Raw genomic sequence first — 21034 nt, 5'->3', positions numbered from 1 at the left:
TATCCATAGCTAGCAAGAGAGAAGAAACACTTTTGTTAGAGAAATGAAGTAAAAGTTCTTCATATTAGTAAAATTCTCCTCTCCCTCGCCACATATATATTAGGTATTCAAGGCTTTATTATAAAGTAGGTTGGATATTAGACAATTTTAGATGGTTTTGCTCTATTTCAGGTTACTGTAAGTGTTGTGAGCATGTTTAAAATAGGCTAGATTAAACTGTTCTGTGTAGTAGATTATATGCAACATGTTATCCCTTATATCTGTAGGTTTATTGCAGCCTCACCCCATAGTAAATTAAGCATTTGTGTTTTTTAAATAGCCGAGGAGCACCATTAAACTGTCGTACACAAAGTAATATTTAGAGGATTCATTTTTATGATTGTGTGGAAGGGCTCCCAAAGGGAAGGGGATAAGAAGGCTGAATTATGGTTTTGGAATATTGTATAGAGATGGCCATTGGTAGAATTTATATTGGTATAGTTGAGAAAGCAAAACCACCTTTTGGATGTGAGGTAATTAAATAAGTAGTGAAGAGTGACAGGCCTTAATGATTCAATGACTGCAGAGATGAAAGAAAGAAAAAAAAAAAAAGAATGACCACAGGTCTTAATAGGTATACAGGGAGCACATGAGACCAATGACAGAAATGGGAAATAAGGAGGAACACATTTTCTAAGCTTGCATTATTGACAATGTTTCAAAAATGTTCATTTTATTTTTCAGAAATAAAGCTTTTAGAGTTACCAAGCTGAACTTCAATTCTATTCAAGCTTGAGGCCTGTAAGTCCAGCTGTTGAGAACAATTAAGGTAAGCTACACAGAATAAGACATGCAGAGAGGTAAAATATCAAATATATTGACAATATCATTAGCCTCCCCTCAGAATTTTCTAGAAATAGTCCTCTGAAAATGAAATTTCTATATGTAACTCCATTTTTCCCCTCTAACAAATCAACACTATCCCTTGGGTGGGGCTTTTAACATATTATTTAGCTAGCCTCTTAAATGAGCAGGGCCTCAACAAATTATTATTTCCTATTCTAAGAGGCTTTCATAATAGCATTTGAAATTTGAGATTTTTAATACTAAGTTTCTTGACAACTGTGGTTTACTTGCCATGGTTTGAATCCTTGCTCTTTATTAGTATTTCTGTGATCTTTTGTTGAAATCATTTTTTTTGTACAATAAAATGTATCAAAGATTAGATGAGATGATATGTAAATTGTCCTGATTTCTTGCATAAAGTATGTTTGAGTAATTTTAATGTATGTATGACATTTGTACAAATTTATCAGCATTTATGAACCCTAGGGAAAATATACAAGACCTCTGTATTCAATTTGGTATGTTCTGGATCAGCTATTCCCTTGACCTTCCAAGAATATCTCTAACTTGGTACAACTTAGTAGCCCATAGGCTATTTAGATTCTGTGGTTAGTAAGAATCATAGTCAAATTTTGTCAAAAGGAAATCAATTGGCTGGCTGGCTGGCTACAACCTTTTTTACCTCACTAAAGAGTCTTGCATGTTTAAGCGATGGGATGGTGTTTTCCCATTCTGCGTGGATGAAATTCAGGACAAGGAAGCTCATGTGAGGTCATGCTCCTCCGATGCCAGTAGACAGCAGGATCTTAACTAATATCACTCAGCCCTTAGGTTCTTGCCCTCACACACTTACCCACACAGCTTCTCAGGCTCCATGGAAAACCCACAGGGCAGGGTGGCTGGTTTAGGCAAGTTTCCTTCATAAGTAATTACTGTGGAAGATAATCCATGTCTAGCCTGGAACCTCCATCTCTGCTGTAGAATTTGGTTTTTGTGATAACTTTTCTGTCTGAGTAACTCATGGGACCTAAACCTCCAGCCAAGGCCAGCTACATTAGCTTTAGCCTTTTAGAGGTGTTCAGACAAACTGGAATTTCAGAGGTAGCAGGGGCCAAGGCTCCTGCAAACACAGGGTTTTCCCCACCCCTTGGAAATCACCTGAGAAACTTGCCAATATCCATCACTTCATCCTGGAACTCTGCATTCTGTGGCAAGCAAAATGGACTGGCCTCTTCACTGGGAGTCAGGCTGAGTATAGAAAGGAAGCCCACAGTACTTTTATACCAGAATAACAGATGCCGATTTATCTCTTACTTATTTAACTAAAAATTGTTTTTCCCAATTAATGTTTCTACCAGAAGAAGAGGAGGGATTGATTGGCAGGTTTTAACAATACAGTGTCTCTCTTTAGAAAATTCCAGGGTCTGCCTTAGCAGCCATCCCTGTGCATTGTTATTTTTATTCTTATTATTGTCATCACTTCAGAATTGAGGAGCTAAAAACGTCCCCCGAGAAGAAAATCTGAGATAAGGAGGCAGATAGGATTCTTTTACAATCCTGTCACTTACTATTCTAGCTTTGACGTGTCATACGAAGCAAAGATGCCTTCCCTCACTCTCTTGTACGCCTTTTGCATATTATGTGTATAATTCCAGCTCTATTTCACATTCCTCTTTTAGGAGCACAATTACTCTTCTTCGATTAAAATTTTTTCAGTAGATTATTTCATAAAATATCATTTGGCGATTCTCATTTCCCATGATACCACGAAAACCAGATAACTTCCTTCCATGGGTACCTTTCATAAAAGGAGGAAAATGTCCTAGCTGCAGTGATGGCTGTGTTAGCCTGACAGCCACATCAAAGGAAACAGCTTCCCAAGCAAGACTGGCCTTAAACGCAGAGACAGACGTGTCAGTAGCTCAAAGCCAGTAAAACCTGATTTCCAAAACTGGGATCAAACTGTCGAGACAATGCTGCCTCCATGGGAATCAACACAAGCCTAGCTGTCTGACCCCCCACCTCCCACCTCAGACATAACTAAACTACAAAGGTGAGGCAACCACCTGAGTGAAAGACATCAAACAATTGCATCATAATTTCCCTTGGGGGCTTTGGTCCAGAAGACTAAGATAACTCTTTCAAATAAGCTCTAATTAAATAGTGGGAGTCTCCTCTTCCACCATTCAGAAAACAGATTGCCTCATTTAAATTCTTTCTTTATGTGACAGAGAAAGTGGGAGAATTGAGTTTCTTTTAAGGAAAAAAATAAAAAAAAAATGAGACGCATCGGTAGTGCAGGTAGAAGCAAGGAGAAAGGAGAGAGAGGTAAAGTTAAGGCCAAAGCTGCTGCGTCTGTGCTGTGGACAAGTGGCCAGTGGCTGGTGGCCATTCAGCATGTGTAGACGGGACTGGTTTATGTTAATCGCCCTAGTGGCATAGTGGCCATATGGGTTACAAAGTGATGCACACAGGTTAAAATGGCTGCCTTTCACACTACACTGGCTGACACATGCCCAGGCCAAGATCAAATCATTTCATACAGGCTATTACTTGAGTAATATGTGGGAGAGGGTAACAAATGGAGGGTTATTTTAAGATTTTTTTTTTCTGTAAGTGTCCCTGCACAAAGGCAATTTTTAATGGCTGGGACTCACAAATTAAGTGTGTTTCTCTAATCAGAAGCTAGAGAGACTCTATTAAAACTTGTTATTGGAATATTTATTTCACACCTTAGGCAGGATCCCAATAAAGATGGATAGTGATTCATTGTGATTTTCTATATATCAAAAAAAAAAAAAAAAAAAAGACTATAGGGGCAAAAGCAAATGTGCAATCAATAGGGCAGGCCTCCACCTTGCTTCCCTGTCCTGGCAGGCCCATTAGTACCTCTCCCAGAGATGGTCATATTAGGCAGAGAACCTCACACCAATGTAGTCTGTGTCATACTGCTCCCCACTTCTGTTATTTAATCTTTAGTGCAAGCTGTTTCTCCTCTTGGGCGATGTTCTTAAGGCCGTACCTTTGATGCGCTTGCAGGATAATGGATTTTTCACTTAAGTTTTTTAAAAGGGTAGATCCTTCAAAGTTTAAACTTTCACACTTTTGACCCTGGATGAACAGCATTAGCACTACCCGGATACGTGTTAGATGACCAAATTTTAGCTTGTACTCTTGACTCAGAAACTGCAGTATGGGTCCCGCAGTGTTTGCTTAGAAATGACTCCTGGTGATGCCAAAGCCCTTTCCAGTCTAGGGACCACTGTGCTACACCATCCAGTCCCCTCTTCCAGGTGTGCACCTGAAGCACACCACTCCCAGGAGTGGCCCCAAGACTTAATATAATTTTATATGAATGTATGGTAGACATAACCCCTGTCTAGACTATTAAAACAATGAAATCCTTAAAGAAAATTATTTTCACCAAGCAAAGCCCCCAACTATATATTGACTGATGAAATCATTTTAAACAGGAGAACAATATTTCAGAAGTGTAGCTCACTAAATTTGACAGTCTGCTGGCTTTGCAGTTTCAATTTTAGCAAATTCTTGAAACACATCAATAATGTAAATCTGTGAATGTTCTTCCATTCACCCCTTTCGTTTTGAGGAAATAGAGGCAGACAAGACTAATTTCATGTTCTAATGGGTCTTAGGAGTTGTTTGGTACCTTTAGTGAGTAAGAGGAAGATGTTCCTGTGGCTAGCTGGGGAAGATCATGGAGATGCTTTTGTCTCTTCTCAGGGAGGCAAATAGGGTCTGAGCTGGATTGAAGCCTTGATGTCTGCTTGCTTACTTGGATATCCTTGCTCAGGCAGGAGTACAAAGTATTGCACATGTAAAGTATTCTATGCAAACCTGGTTTTCTTGGATGTGCCTACATCAGTTCATGGAAAGAAACATATATGATAATCATTTGGCTATCAGTAGACGCTGAAACTCCCTAGGAGAAATTAAAAAGAACCGTCTTATTCTTCAATGCTTTCATGGATCAAATTAAGAGGTTAATTGAAAGCATTGCATTTTAACCTTAATGCACCATAGAGACAGCCTCTATCTGCACCATTAAAAACAGGGAGCCCTGGGAATAAAATGGTTTGCCCTGATTCTTTACTGATTGACGAAGTCATTTGGATAGAGGACATATTCCAAGATAACAAAGAAGACTAGGTACAGATGCAATGAAGAAATGCAGATTTCTCACATGACATTTTTCTGTGTGCAAAAGAATGATTGCAAATTCAGCCTCAGGAACAGGGGCCAATGAGGACAAGAGGCTGGGCTTCTGCAAGAGGAGGAGCCAGACCCAAGACAAGAAAGAGAGAGTGCTTGCACTCCCTCACAAGACTTCTTCCAGTAAACCCTTCCTGGGGTGTGGTATTTGAGAAATTGAGTGTTCCTATCCAAGAAGAGGCAGGTGTGACACGGTAGTGCTGAGTTGTCTTCAGATTTGTATTCATTTTCAACACAGCTCATTCTTAGTTATATCACTTGCAGGATGTGATGAGCTGGGGGGGGGGGTCTGCCTTTACGCTCATCATTCCAGGTGAAATCCACACATTGAGAACGATGCACCAAACCAATGGCTTTAAAAGCAACAGATCCTTTCAAAGCTATGAGAAATCTTTGTCTATGTATACCATCCTAGGCTATACCACTACTGTCATAATTATGAGCTATATGAAGAAACGTAAGAAGACATTGTCGACAAATTCTGCCTGAAATGGTATAATTAAAACATAACACAGGAAATAAAAATTGGAGGCCTGTTTTAGAACTCTGTTCATGTTGCACGATGTCAGGCTTCATGCATAATGCAGGAGGGGGGCTGCTTGCAGAGACTGCGCACAAGGGGACTGAGGCTTGATTCTTGGACGTGAGGAGCTGATCTTTGAAGCATGAGGTCTGATGAGATTCTGCCTGGCTCCAACGACATTCCAAGGAAGTGTTCTCTCTCCCTCTGATGCATATTCATTTATAGGGTGCTGAATGAGGGAGCATCCACACGACATGGCAGATTGCGCCTCCACCATATTTTTCATTAATCACCTTTTCTTTGGCGTCTTCACCACTGCTTCATTATTGATCTGTTTTTTTGAACCCTTTGTGCGAATAAACGTAAGATCACAAAATTGCCCATTGATCAATGTCAGCCAACACATTCCTGCAAACACAACCTTTAACTCTTTTTCTGCTGGATCCTTTGTTCTATTTCATTTCTCAGGCAAGAGCCTGAAAAAAACCAAAACCAGATGGTCCTCGTAGGCAATACATCCAGACTTCACCACATTTATAAGACTTGGTATAGAACATCACAATAAAAATCCTCTTCTACCATGACTGAGCCTTGAAGTCAAAAGGCCTTTCTTGCTCACTCTAATGACAGCTGCTTCCACTGTAAGTTAAGGCTTTATTGGTCTTTGTTGCCCCATACAGAGAAATCGCCATCTCCGAATACAGGTACCAAGTACAAACATATTTATCCACACACTAACCTCTCTAATTTTGACATAATTAGAGAAAGGGCTATTTAATTACTGAAAAGTCTTAAATTATAGATGGCTGATTACTTTTGAGTACATAAAGTAATAGCAGGAAATGACTAACAGAGTGTTGCCAAGTACAGGACCTGCCAGGCCTGTTTTAATGAATAGCTAAAGATCACTGAAATTAGCACATTAATTGTATGCATGTAAATTGCTTCTGCTAAGTGCATTAAAATGTTGTTCTCTTTGTAATCACATTGAAATTATTTATTTGGTGAGTACACCCTTTTCATAATTATTCACAAAAGATAAAAAGTGACCTCAGTATAGCTCTTGCCTCAATCTTAATACAGCCAACCCCAAGCCTCCCATCCGCATTCTGCCATGAATATAAATATGTTTAGACCTTTTCATGCATGGGCACAGCATTCTGTGGATTCAAACAGACTTGGGTTAAAAATATATGTGTGAGTGTACTAAATAATCAGGCACCTTTTTCTCTCCTCATCATTCCCTAAAAATAAACAAAATAACAACAATGCACACATCGTAACTGATATACAAAGTGATCCAGACATGATTTAATGTACACAAGAGAATATTAATGGTTATGTGTGTATCCTGCCCCATTTTACATAAGGGAATTGGAGAGCTAGATCTGATTTCCTTAAAAATCCAACCTGCCTTCCAGGAACTCGTTTTCTTACTTCTTTCTCTTGTACAGGTCTAGGGAGTATGGTCATCAACTTCTGATAAACTTCCGGAGCCTAATGTGACTCGGAATTTACTGCTAAGTGAGTCTGAGCCCCAGTGTTCTCATCTGCCCTCCAGGGGTGTTCTAAGGATGAAATGAAATGGTGTTTACAGAAGTGCCTCTCAAACCTGTGCCAAAGTTTCCCAGGCTCCTCCTGTGAGGCCTCTGAGGTCCCCCATTCAGTTGGGCCCCCTCTCTACCCCAAGACAGCTTTTATTATCTGGGAAACATATTTTGGAAGCACCTGGCACCATAGTAGTATCTCTTCAGTTGCCATCTGTGCACTCTACACTGCAGGAGTGATCCAAGGAAAACAGAGTGATGATACAGAAACCAAAAAGTCATCATAGCATCCCTGACAGTTTTTCCCTAAATGTACCCTGTGTAGAAGCATTCACTAGATAACAGTCGCTCTTTCTATGGTTGAACGGTTCAATAGGCTCAAAGACAAATCCCTTACTGGGTAGGGACTTGTTTCTTTTGATGTTCTGTCCATTGCTCCCACCTGATACTTGCAGCAACACAGAACAAGCCCATGTCCATTTGATAGCCTTTCAAACACTAAAAGAGCTCTCTCCTCTCCTCTTGATGCTGTTTTCCTAGGCTGACTATACCAGCTTCTTCATCCATCATTGGTCACAAAATATGGTTTCTAGAGCTGTGATAGCCTTGGTCATCCTCGGCCTTCCACTTAAAGTGTGTTTTCTGACAGAGTGAGATGAAATGCCAATTTTCAAATAGGATAGAATCTAGACAAACCCCATTTGTATATAAGATGCTTAAAGTACATTTTCTGAGACGATCTTTGACTAACTCTGTGACTTTATATGAGCTGCTTACCATTTGCAGACTAGGTGTATTATTTTCCTTGTTGCTGAGACAAAATACCTGACAGAAATCAGGATAAAGAAGGAAGGTTTTATTTTAGCTCAAGGTTTGAGGGTATTCTGGAACTGAAGTCATGGAGGCAGGGGTATGAAGCAGCTGAGGCCCCAGTGGACAAGGAAGAAGGGAGGGGAAAAGTGGGGGCAGGCAAATGCCTTCCCCCTCGAACTCACTCTGGGGCCCTAAGCCACAGCCTGGTAACACATATTTAGAGCAGGTCTTCCCAGCTCAGCGAACTCTGTCTAGAAATGTCCTCACAGATCTACCCAGAGATTTTTGTCTCCTATATGGTTGTAGATGCTGTCCACATTATCTCTCAAACTGGGCAAAAGACGATCCTCTGCCTTTGCACTCACCTGAGATTGCTTAAGTAAAAACCATATAGCATTTGGGGGTAATTGTGTTCTGATTTTATGACCAAGTTAATAAAAAAAATCTATATTCTAGATCACAGTTATTAAGACACTAAGGTATATTCTCCAATCAGGGCTGGTGTGGGTTCTTGATGCATAAAGACATTAACCTCTAAGACTTGTGACCTGAGTTTGATCCTTGGCCTCACACAGTAGAAGAACAGAACTGATGCCTGCAAGCTGTTGTCTAACTTCCTGGCAGCTACATTATCTGAAGAATTCACATGTGTCACATGTTTTTGAAAAGAGCCACTTAATGTTGCTTTTATAAAGAACATCACACAGGTGATCAGACGATGCTCACCTAAGTGTAAGAATAGTCTCTTCAGTTTTGCTTTGTTTTTTTTTCAGGCAGGGTTTCTCTGTGTAGCCTTGGCTGTCCTGGCACTCTCTTTGTAGACCAGGCTGGCCTCAAACTCACAGCAATCCACCTGTCTCTGTATCCTGAGTGCTGGGATTGGTTCCTTCAATTTTAAAGGATATATAATTGTCAAACTAGTTTGTTTCATGCTATTTGTGCCGACATTGTATGTTACTCCCTTATTTTCATACCCTGAGGATGAATGTATAGTGAGGAGAACAGACTCTACTAGAAATTTTTAAAAGTTTGTTAATCCTTGGAGAATTTCATAAGCACATTTTGATAATATTCACCCCCTACTCCTCTCCTTAACCATACCTCCAGATCCACCCACCTCCTCCTTTCCCTCCCAACTTTGTATGCTTATTTTCTTTCCCAAAAATAACAATAATAAAAACCCTTGAAGTCCAAATAATACTGACCATATGCTGACAGGTGTGGGCCAATCTGATGGATTGAGTTTGATTCACTAGGGGCCAAACCCATGAAGAAAATTGTCGATCCTTCAGAAGCTATTAAGTGTCCATAGTTCCCTTAGCCTGAGAAACCCTTCCCAGGCTACCAAGAAAAGACTTGATATCCTATGAGCATATATGGGGGGGGGAAGACGTCCCCCTCATTCACAGTCATAGGGGAGGAGAGTAAGGGGAAAATGGTAGGGAGGGAGGAATGGGAGGATACAAGGGATGGGATAACAATTGAGATGTAATTTGAATAAATTAATAAAATATATTAAAAAAAAAGAAATCCTTCCCACTCCATGCTGGAACATTGACCTGCTTGATCTTGTACAGGTCTTATGCAGCCAACCAGATCTCAAATCCCCAGCTGTTTGGACAAGGGAGAGGCATGGACTTCACCCTCTCACCTTCTGAGATGCCTGCAGTTCTTAGTTTTCAGGTGACTTTGTTCTTCTTTCAGATATGCTGTTATTGATGCTTTCCTCTCTTCCACTGTCCATTCCTTTGGAGTATTCACAAGATAACATTTGGAGTAAATGAGAAGTAAATATGCCTGTCTTCCTGTCACAAGAGACTGGAACTTAGATTAGTGGGAGGAATGGCCTCATTATAAGTGTGGCGACACCTTTGCTGACATCATAAAATAATATTTAATTACATTGGTGATGGTGTTTGTTTAATGGGTGAGAGGAAAATAAAAATAGAGCCGTTGCCTTCATAAGAGTGGACAACGTTTATACATGTCTGTGGGCTTGTGTGCACAGAAAAATAGCATGGGAGGGTGTTGCCTTTTGAATGAGAATGGCCCTACAGGCTCAGATGTTTAAATGCTTGGTCCCTAGTTAGTGAGATTTTTTTTGGAGAAGGATTATGAGGTGTGGCCTTGTTGGAGTAGATATGTCCTTGTTGGAAGAGGTGTCTTACTAGGGTTGGTCTTTGAGGTTTCACAAGCTCTCTGTCTCTCTCTGTCTGCTGCCTGCAAGTAAGAATGTAAAGCTCTCAGCTACTGCTCCAGTGCCATGCTGTCTTAGTTAGTGTCTTTTTCTTACGCTGAAGACACAACAAGACCAAGGCAACTCTTATAAAAGAAACCATTTCACTGGAGCTGGCTTACACTTTTAGATGTTTAGTCCATTATCATCATGGTGGGAAGCATAGCAGCATTCAGGCATATGTGGTATTGGAGCAGCAGAGAGTGCTACATCTTGATCCCCTAAAGGCAGCAAAGAGGAGACTGGAACTCCACATTGGGCAGAGTTTGAAAGCTCACCTACACAGTGACGTAATTCCTTTAACCAGGCCACACCTCTTTCAATAAAGTACCATTTCGTGTGTCCAAGCATTCAAACACATGAATGTATGTGGGCCAGACCTATTCAATCTACTACACGTGCCCTTCTGTTTCCCACAATGATGACCATGGACTGAGCATTTAAAGGTGTGAGTAAGCCCCCATGTAAGTGCTGTCTTCTCTAAGAGTGGCCATGATCATGGTGTCTCTTCACAGCAATACAAAAGTAAGTAAGACAGAGAGATAGGTCAAATATTAAGAATGAATACCACTGGGTATCAAGATTACAAAATGTTTTCTTAGGTTACATTTTTTTACAATGAGTATTCATTACATTTGTAAACAAGGAAAAAAAGATGAGCCTATGATAGAGTTTCACTGGTACTGGAGAGGTTGATGTTTGCATCAGAAACATTTCATGACTACGTTTCTTATTAGCCCCAATGCGGGGAGGTGGGAAAGGATCTTCTCTCATTCTTCTCATTCATTTTTTTCTGACATGTAGGAGTGTCTTTAATGGCAGACTACAATGAGTGAGAGGCACCTGGGGAAACAACCAGAGAGATTGCATTACAGTATGACAAAATCCTTCTGAAAGCCTTTCTGTCTGGCCAACAAACAGAATGTAACTGGCGTAAATAGTTTTCTTTATAAAAAGAAACTTCTTATGAGTCTCTTTCACACAGAACTATGCATTCATTAAGAAAATACTCTTACCTTCTTCAGAAGTAGTTTGTAAGAGTTTCACACCAATTTCCTGGTTTTTCATTTAATCCTAAGAAGACATGGATTGGCTTCTGTCCACTAGACTGAAATATCTATGTCACCAGGAACCACATTTATTCATTTGTCTTTAATTGATTTTTTTATCTTCAGTATCTAGCCCAAAGCTTGCCAGACAGTATCAGTAGAACATGCAAGCAAGGATTTCAAACATTTGTTTAGGATTTCCAACGGTGGACCCTTCACTTCTTCCTGGTAGCAGTTCTGGATAGAAGACAGAGAAACTCTAAGAGACATGAGCAAAATGTATCATTAGTAGGGTCAGGTTATGGGTGGGCTGGTGGAGAAAGGCAAGGAATTGGGCTGGATTCTCCCATTGCTACTGAATGTGGAAGCTTTATATTTGGGGCAAAATATAGTGAAAGGCATCAATAAATTTCTTCTTCTTCTTCTTCTTCTTCTTCTTCTTCTTCTTCTTCTTCTTCTTGTTATGTTAATTACAAATAGCTGTAAATTCACACTAGAATTCTTGAGAAAGGATGGCTGACAAAATGACAAATGCCATGGTCAAGAGGCCCCATATCCACAAGACATGAAGACAAGGCCTCTGACACACAAAATGAATGACAGGTGAACACAGCAAAGAGGGACTAGGACTTAGGCTTTTAGGGCTTCTAGTGGCTTTTAGGGCTGAAGGGAACTCTGTGAACTTGTGACCAAGATTAGAAATGGCTTTTGAGTTTGGGGTGAGGAAAAGGTAGGGGTTGTGAATCTGCAGCTGTTGGGATATTTGGCCAGGGGAGGACCATGAAAGAGGTGAGTCCTGTGAACTTGATGTTAAGAGGCCTTACTTGGCTAGCTTGAAACAGTGAAGCTACTTGGGTCCTTTGAAGGGATGTTGGAATAGTTGTCTTAGAAACCACCCAATACCTTTCAGCTTATATACAGGCATATAGCCGTCCTCTTCATGTAGTAAAGCTGGCTGGAGTGGGTGGGTCCAAATGAGTCACTCAGAGAGAAAGCATTTGGGTCAAGATGCCACAACTGGAGTTTTAGGAGAAAATTTACTTTTGTCCCTTGCTTGTGACAAGAAGATCCAGTGTTTCTGGGGTACAGCACAGTATACACTGACATTAGCAGGCTTTATAGAGGCACATATTACCTAAAGAGGGGCATTCCAAGTAGTTGGAATTTCAAGTATTATGAGAAATGTGGAGGCTACAAAGATTTCAAACCTGGGCAAGCTGGACAGCTCCATGCAAGGGATAGAGGTGGTCTATATCACCTACGGAGGAACTCAGATCGACAGAGCTAAATAACCTCATCTAATCTGCATTCTATGCATCAAGAATCTCTACCAGCTGAAATCAACAGATGGTTCTTTTTAGTCAAGCCCATTCTTTTTTTTTTTTTTTTTTTTTTTTTTTGCCATCATAGGTTTATGGTCCGTACCATTACATTTGATGGGGACAGCTGTAAATATGTCTACCTCTGTCCAGTCAGTCTTGTCCACTCTCTGTAGATTAACTTTGCCAGACTACTGCTTCCATTGTGTTTGTTTGTTTGTTCATGCAGTGACTCTGATGGCTTTCTGTAGAACACTGAGTCACATGATGGGTTTATAAACCAATAGCTTTATGTGCAAAGTTAAGAGAAATTAAATTTCAGGCTGTACCCTGTCCACTCTGGTGGTGGGTTCCAGAGGTCTGTTTTGACAAACTCTGACTCACACTGGTGCTTAAGAATGAGTACTGTGGAACTCTTAAAGCTGAAGTTCCAAGGAAGTGTTACAGCCTTTGCCTCTTTTATTTGGCATTTATTGCCTGTGCTAATGTTTTGTTTGTTTGTATAACCCAATATCACCTCTGAGTTACAATCTTCTGGATCTTTATATTCTTAGATTTAATTTCTGAAACTATAAAGTTAGAAAGGACACCAGGAAAAACAGATGTTATAGTACCTTAATTTTATAAACCTTTGAACAGTACCACATGCATAGTGGACATTCAATTAACATCTGTTGAATGAAATAGCATGGCCACAAGGAGCCATGCCTGTGAATTAGGACTGTTGAAATCTCATGTCATCACCTTAATTTAGTATATCCCTATTGGTGCCCTCTAAGGGCTGGTGAGTGCCTGGGGGAAAGCTTCGGATGCCTTTGTCAGCCTTTTCCCCCATGGTCCTTTGCATGGTCTGTGAAATTTGTAGTTTGAGATACAGATGGCAGAAGAGTGGAATTAAGAAGAAAATAGAAATGAAAACAAAAATAAAATTCGTGCTCTTATTGCTGCTTTGAGGTTTGGCGTGGAGCATGCATTTGTCATACACAAGAGATAATATCTTACTTGAATATCTAAAGCACTAATAAAATTTAATTGTAGTGCGTAGCTGTTAATTATTAGACTCTGGAGCATCCCAGAGCATTTGCTCATAAATACTTAACTGAAGATCGCTTGCTTATTACAGCATGCTGACACCGGCTATGAAGGCAGGACAGTTGCCAGTTGTTGCTGCTTCTTGCAGCTGTGTAGTCTGGGGATCCAAGATGCCAGTGGTCATTGCTCTCGTAAATGATAGGCAGCCCCAGCAGAGAAGGCGTGTTGGATTATGGACTATTTGTCTCCATCTCATGTCTAGTCACACACTCACAAGAGCAGAATCCTTGACTCTGAAGGCTGGCTGTGTGGAGATTCTTCCCCTTACATGAATTAGGTCATGGGTGTGATAGGCATTTGTAAGTGGGTGTGTGCCACTTAGCGGTAGACAGTCTATCGCAGTGCATGCTAGATAAGTAAACAGCTTTAATAATGCATTTTAAGAATCAAGGTTCCATATTTTAGGGCCTCATTAGAAGCTGTGTGCTCCCAGAAGAGCAAAGTGGACTTGTAAAAGGCAGTGTTATTTGGGGAGAAAACGATGCTGAGAAAGAGTCTTTATAGTCCAGAAATGAGAAGGAATTCGGAAAGGTAATTTGTTCTCATAGGTTAAAGTTACATACTAATGACAAGATGGAGAAAATAGGACTGCTTTCCTATTACCTTATTAGTTTCTAGAAGAGAAAGCAAAAGGTTTGCCAACACACACACACACACACACACACACACACACACACACACACGCACACACACACACCCCTTCACGCACACACACATATCATTATAGTTTGTCATAATTATTTGTGTTTTGAGGACAGGGCAGCAAAAATAGCCTATCTTGTTATTTACAGGTCAAGTTCACCAGAACTACTCCACAGGTGGGTTAGTGTGACACCTCAACAGTTAAGATGGTCTGTTTCTCTGGCAAAGGAGCAGAAGTTGTCTCCCAGCACCCAGATAAAAATGTCCACAATTGCCTGTAACTCTACTTCCAAGGCATCCAAGATCTCACCTGCACCTAGGTACACGCGCGCACACACACACACACACACACCGAGCAAGAATGAGAGAGGGGGGTGAGAGAGAGAGGGGGCGGTGGGGTAGGAAGGGAGAGAGAGAGAGAATCCATAGAAAGAAACCCAAGGGATCCACAGAACATTCTGTTTTTGTAATGATGGTTCTGGGATTTGGTGAAATTAGAGTGCTGCTACTCACTCTGCAAGTTTCAAGGTAATGGTGAAACTACTGGTCTGGCTTGTTTCACTTTGTCATGCTTAGAAACATATTTGTCTTCATCTTTGGATTCAGTAGCTCCCAAATGTTGTCCAGGTTTTAGAACTTTATTTTTGTTTCCTGACTCAAGACTGAGGGCTGGTCTTTGGAACTTGGTAGGTTTGCCTAGGTCCCCAAAAGCACCCGAGAGCAAACTTCATACTGGACATTCCTTCTCTCTCTTAGCCTCACATCCCAGTTTATGCAGCACAGGAGACTCCTCCATCATAGATTATAAATTTCATGCCACCTTTGAGAATACAGGGACTCTTCTTGTTTCTGGCTTCCTTGGCAGCCTTCTACCATTTCATAGTAAGTGAACTACTTCTATGCTTTCCTCTTGATGCCAAGTTCATGGCTCAATTATAGACACCTATGCTTTGCCATAGTCTTTAGACACTTTGGTCTGTCTGTCAAACTGGACATCCTCCCAGTACTTGGAGCTGGCAATCCTCTGTGGACAAGAGGTCTACATTGAGATTCCAGGTTCTTTCATTATGAACTCTGTAATTAATTGCTAAGTTTAACACATTCAAATTATATAAAGTATGTTTTTCATCATGTTTGCATACAATTTCACTGTTTAATCATTTTTCCTCTAATTAGGTTGAATTACATTTAAAGAACTGTTCTCACACTTTTTTATTATGTTATGTAGACTTTAAAATGGCTCTCTTTCTTATTTTCAGCTATTTTTTAATAAAGTGTAAACCAACATTACTTTCGTGAAAAGTGTAAGAAAAACTTACATGTTAGAAACTTAAAGAGGAGCTGTAAACTAACCGAACAGTTCCTATCTATTTGTGAACTGTGTCTATTTGTGTCGTGGTGTCCAAGATAAAAATGTATGACCTAAATATTGTGCTTATTTACTGCTTTGGATCTGAATCTAGATAAAAATAGGTTGGAGAACAGAAAGAAAGCAACGACAGTGTGTGTGTGTGTGTGTGTGTGTGTGTGTGTGTGTATTGCATGAGGAACATGAAGGCTAAGTAAAGACAGGAGAGGCCAAGTGTGGTACTTATGACAATCAGACAATACAGGCCATAGGATCTCCTGACGAACAACTCCTACACAGAAATGCGAGGAAAATTGGAATTAAAGTTTTAGGTTTTATTTTTTACTTTAAGGGAAGAAGTATTTTCTTTCCTTTTTAAACCTCATGTCGTGATGAAGACTTGAGGAGAGAATGAGGGGCCTAAGACAGAATCCCGAGCCTCTGGGGAACCCTTTTTGGAACTGGTGTAATAGCACTCACTGTGGTGTGTGGAGCAGCATGCCAAGTTGTTGGGTTGCTCCATGCATGTGCCCTTGAGTGGCTTCTACCTGTGCCCAGAGGGTTTAGAGGGGTTAATGAACCTGCGTCACACAGAAAGTCGTTACTGGTTAGGCATGTGGATCTCCACAATACAACTCCAAATCTCCATGCTTCGGGATATATTGTCTCCTGTACTGTGACATCTCAACAGTTTTCTTCCACAATACATAGTGGAAGACATAGTGATTGCAGAAGAAAAATAGCTAGCACTCACTAGTTATCATAGTGCCTTATGGCTACCATTAGCAATGGATTCTTAACGTAGTATTTCTTCATTCTCAGAGGAGAAGTGGTATTGTTTTCATTTAAAAGAACAACACATCTGTATCATCTCTCCCCTCTAAACTGTCAGGGGACATGGAAAAAGAGGAGGCGGAACAAATATAAGAGCCAGAGGATGGTGAGGAGGGTGGTGAAGGCTGGCCTTTGGATGGGATTCAGGTGTTACACACCTGAACTCAAATCACAATGGTTATTTGCATAAGACCTCTACCAGGTCAGGAGAGTTAAGCTCCTAGCATAGAGCCAGGAGTGCTCCCAAGTCCTTACTCCTAGCTAAAGAGCTAATAACAGTTAATGGTTACCAAAGAAAGGAGAGTAATTTTCTTTTGGTGTGTATGGGGGTGACCGTCATGTCATTGATAGGTCATTATGTCCCCATGCATGACCTCCTACAAGTGATGATATGGACAGGGCATTAATTTGACTTAATGGGATGTGTGATGCATGTGATATATATATATATGCATATATATACACATATATATACAAATTACATATATATCACAAATATATCATATATACATATATATACATATATATGTGTGTATATATATGTATATGTATATATATGTGATATATATATATATGAGATAAGGTTGGGGGATAGTGTTGTAGGCCAGCTGGATGGAGGGAGTGGGGATAAATATGATTAACTTATATTGTACATGTGTGTGAAATATTTGAAAAGAAGACATAAAGGAAAAAAAAAAAGATCTAAACTCAGAGACTTGAAAATATAAAGTAAATCCACATTGTTATAGGTAGAATTACTTTCTCCACTTGACTCCTACTTACTATTCTCTTGCAAAGCTCTTCCTTGGTATCCACTTAATGGACATCCATGCATTTCCAGGTTTTCTTTGTCATTTACAGACCCTTTGTGAACACTTGCATGAATATTGCTAGCAATTATTTTACATAAAGTTTTAAAAGTGTTTTTTCCTATGGATATTGGTGTTCATATGGCTACTTAAGGAGGGCAATGCATTGAGCAGTGATGATGATGAGAAACCATTGATTTAATTGAATCCTTTAAATTACTTAAAAAAAAAAGACAACTTCTATATATATATGAGGTTTCACCTCCTCTATACCAAACAAAAAGCGATCAGCTGTTTTGCTGACTTGTTTAAAGCAACACAATGGTGGAGCCAGAATAAACCTGAATCTGTAATTACAGGTAGCTCCTGGGCCTGTCTCAGTTGAACATGTGAGCAGTATTCTCACCAGTCAACCTGGGTGGCCTGAGAACGCCAGCTTCACAGGTTCAGGGGTTCAGAGAGAGATTACACATTGCTGAGTTTCATGTCTGTTTTTGCAGGGGAGATTTGGTTTTGAGAAATTACTCAAGAGTGTTTATATTGCTTCACCCATGGGTCTGTGTGCTGTTAAGCTTGAAATGAAAGGAATGGCGTTGTGGTTTAGTTTTATGAGGGAAGCAGAGCTGTAGGGTTGTGATCCGCTGCATATAACACTGAAGGATCACAGTTTAAAGTCCAATAAGTCTTGCCATTTATCTTCAGGAGAGGATCTCAAAGAGTTTTATGAGAAATTATAGACTAAGGATTCAAAAGAGTTGTATGAAATTTATGGTTAAAAAAAGGGAAGTGCTAAAGTTTTCTGGAATGTTCCACGACTGTCATTAGAGAACTTGTTATGAGAGTGTAGGTTTGGGGACGTTGTATCTAGGAACTCTGACAGGGTTAGAGCGGACCAAGTGATTCAGCTACTCTGAACAGTGTTCCCTGGCTTTTTTAGAGTCCCTGATGTTTGAGGAGAGTGGCTAAGAGGAACCAGTGTGGCTCAGTTCTCCAAGATCTCTCAGAAGAAGCTGCAGTGGTTATATTAATACAACTTTTGTAATGTACCTTCTTTTGGGTTCTTATTTCTGCCTTTGGAGACATTAAGCACCATAGTGATATGAGCCAATAGTCAACAGAGATTTTCCTCCAAGGTAAATGGCTGTTCTAAATTACATTATAAAGAAATTCTGCTTGAAGTATTTGGGTTAGTAAATACACTAAAAGAGTATAGACTATTTTAAGATCAAATATGAAATATTATAAAGCTTTGATGCTATGCATATCTTCTGAATCCCAGCCAATAGGATTCTTAATTGAATTATTGAAGAAAAAACAGCAAAAAGTATTACCAGACTTAACTTCCCACTGGGTGTTTTATTTGTTATTCTTTCATTAGACTAAGTTAAAGGTTCAAATCTCTTTTCATTACTTTTGATTTTTAGTTGAGGGAAGTGACATTTTAAAATGAGATGATGAAACTTTGGAAAAAGCAAAGCCTTAATAATGACAGCACACTCAAACATTTTATTCAGAAAGATAAAACTAGGCCACAACTCTTTAAATGTTTATTTCTAGCTTTTGAGATGAGACCTTCTCAGGCATTCTGAGATTGAAACTTGAATGGTGTATAGAGATTGCCATGGGGAAAAGGCCTTACAAATCCAGAGTGGATGTGCTATCTACATTTGAAGCATATTAGCCTCTAGCTAAAAGTTCCCAAGGCACGTGGTAGTTCGGGTTGGGACAGGGCTAGAGGCTACAGCCTACTAGAAAAATCTTTTGTCTATTCAAGTTGAACTTGGTCAGGTCATAAATCCCTCTATTTTACCTTTTCCAAGTGAATATGCATCCTCTTGTCACAGAATGATCTAATCTAGTGGTCCTCACGGTACAGTCTTCAGGCCACTTGGCCTGAAGTCTCTTGGATCAAGACTTTCTGAATCAGAAATGACTGATTCCAATGGTCTATTTTTAAAGCTCTCTCTGTGTTTCTAAACTTACATTTGGCCAGTGTATATTTCTTGAATTATGTCAACTTCTTCCTATCCTGGTACTTGATTTGTGGTGGATTTTTCCAAGATTACCCTGAAAGTGGAAAATACACTTAATTTGTTTACTTTGATGTTTACTATCATATTTTAGTCTCTCTCCTTATTTTTTTTAATAAACACTATGTATTCAGGAATGAGTAGTTGGCCTTACAGATTATTCATTTTTCTTTCCCTTTGAGACTAAGCCCTCCAGCTTCTCATTTAATATGAAAGGTCATCTTCAAAGAAAACTGTTGTCTGCCGCTTCAGTTACTTGGTTCTCTAGGGAGTCCCTGGGAAGAAAAGCTGGTTTCTGCCCATCATCTCTTTCTCAGTTTTAAAGAATAGTCACATCCCTGTCAATAATGATTAGTACAATTTCTCATGTAATTTTATTCGTGCAGGAGCGGCCAAAATTCAGTGGCCAGAGGTTTGTTGTTTTAAGAATTCCAGGTTGGCATTTATTGTGTGCTTGAGTCAAACATTCATCATTCATGTTTCATTTTTGCTCAGGGTAACGTGAAAATGAGGGTAAAATATAATCATAGATAAAGCAGAGGTGCAGCAGGTCTGTGGGGGGAAAAGACTGAGGTTAAGACATATAAATGCATATGTATTATAGGCCTTGCTATTTGTGATGTGTGAGAGTCAGAGAAACAACATGTTCTAGTTTTAGTTAGGCTCACATGGGTCAATCTTTTTTGTACCTCTTTGTCAGAAGATGATGTGGATTAAATTATAGTGTTGCATAGGTACATACCTAGTCCCTGCAGAGTAGGGCATTCATATGGGAATGAAACTGCTGTTGTTGCTGCTATGTTTCATATATGCTCTCTCTCTTCTAAGGAATCCAGTGTGGAAAGCTTCCCAAGTTCAAAGACTCTGGGGAGCCATTGGGTCAGGAGAGCTGTAGCTTCTCCAGTAGACTAAAGCTATGTTGGGCTCCTGTGAAGACGGAATTATACAATGATGGTGAAAGAGTGTACAACCTAAGTGGAGAAAAAAGCTCATGAGGAGAAGGAGACGTGCACTGGAAGAAATACATTGTCTCCTGGATCCATCTTCTTATTTCTCAGCTACCATGAAGTGACTCAGTTTCCACTGTGCTTCTCCGCCACACTGTTCCTCCACAGCAAAAGGGGAAGAGATCATGGACTGAAGTATCCCAAGCCGCGAATCATTAAAATTATTATATTATGAATGGAGAAACAAACAAAGTAGATAGCTCTGAATTCCTGGTCATAATGTTCAGCTTTGTATTCCAAACTCTAGTGTGTTTATTCATTTAGAAAGAGGCCTAAATAAAGGGAAGAATTTACTTCTAAAGTACAGATTCTGGAAGGCATTCTATAAAGCCCTTCATTTTGGATTAAAAGCTGAGTGAGTGAACAAATGAACCAAACAAACCATAGTGAGAGTCCTTGGTTTGGGACTGTAGAAACATGATAGTTGGTATATTATGAAAAAGCAATATCTATTATTTTGAACTACTTTTCAGTGATGCAAACAGTACATGCTAGTAACTAATATTGATAAAACATTTAATAATGAAGTCATGTATTCGAGGTTAGCCACTCAAATTATATGACAAATTAAAGACTATTTATTTCTCGAAAAGATGATTCCTAGGGACAAAATCTACTTGTCACTATATTAATGATGAGCTTCTTATAATGAAATTGAATTGCAAATGTGGTGAAGTTTGGACAATTTCTGAGAGGAAAAAGGGTCTATGTTTTAAGGGAGAAAGTA

At 39.7% G+C, this 21034-nt stretch overlaps 1 long non-coding RNA gene across 1 annotated transcript; it reads left to right on the top strand.

Annotated features, from left to right (window-relative positions):
• Nucleotides 1-726: 726 nt before the first annotated feature.
• LOC311608923 lies at nucleotides 727-20775 on the top strand. The gene is made up of 4 exons (XR_014783191.1): nucleotides 727-808; nucleotides 9519-9624; nucleotides 15036-15161; nucleotides 20129-20775. It is a non-coding gene; the product is annotated as an uncharacterized lncRNA (long non-coding RNA).
• The last annotated feature ends 259 nt before the right edge of the window (nucleotides 20776-21034 follow it).

The sequence above is a fragment of the Acomys minous genome (genome assembly GCF_964271855.1).
Source record: "Acomys minous genome assembly, chromosome: 11".
NCBI classification, from domain to species: domain Eukaryota; kingdom Metazoa; phylum Chordata; class Mammalia; order Rodentia; family Muridae; genus Acomys; species Acomys minous.
This window is presented reverse-complemented; position numbering and strand designations above follow the sequence as displayed.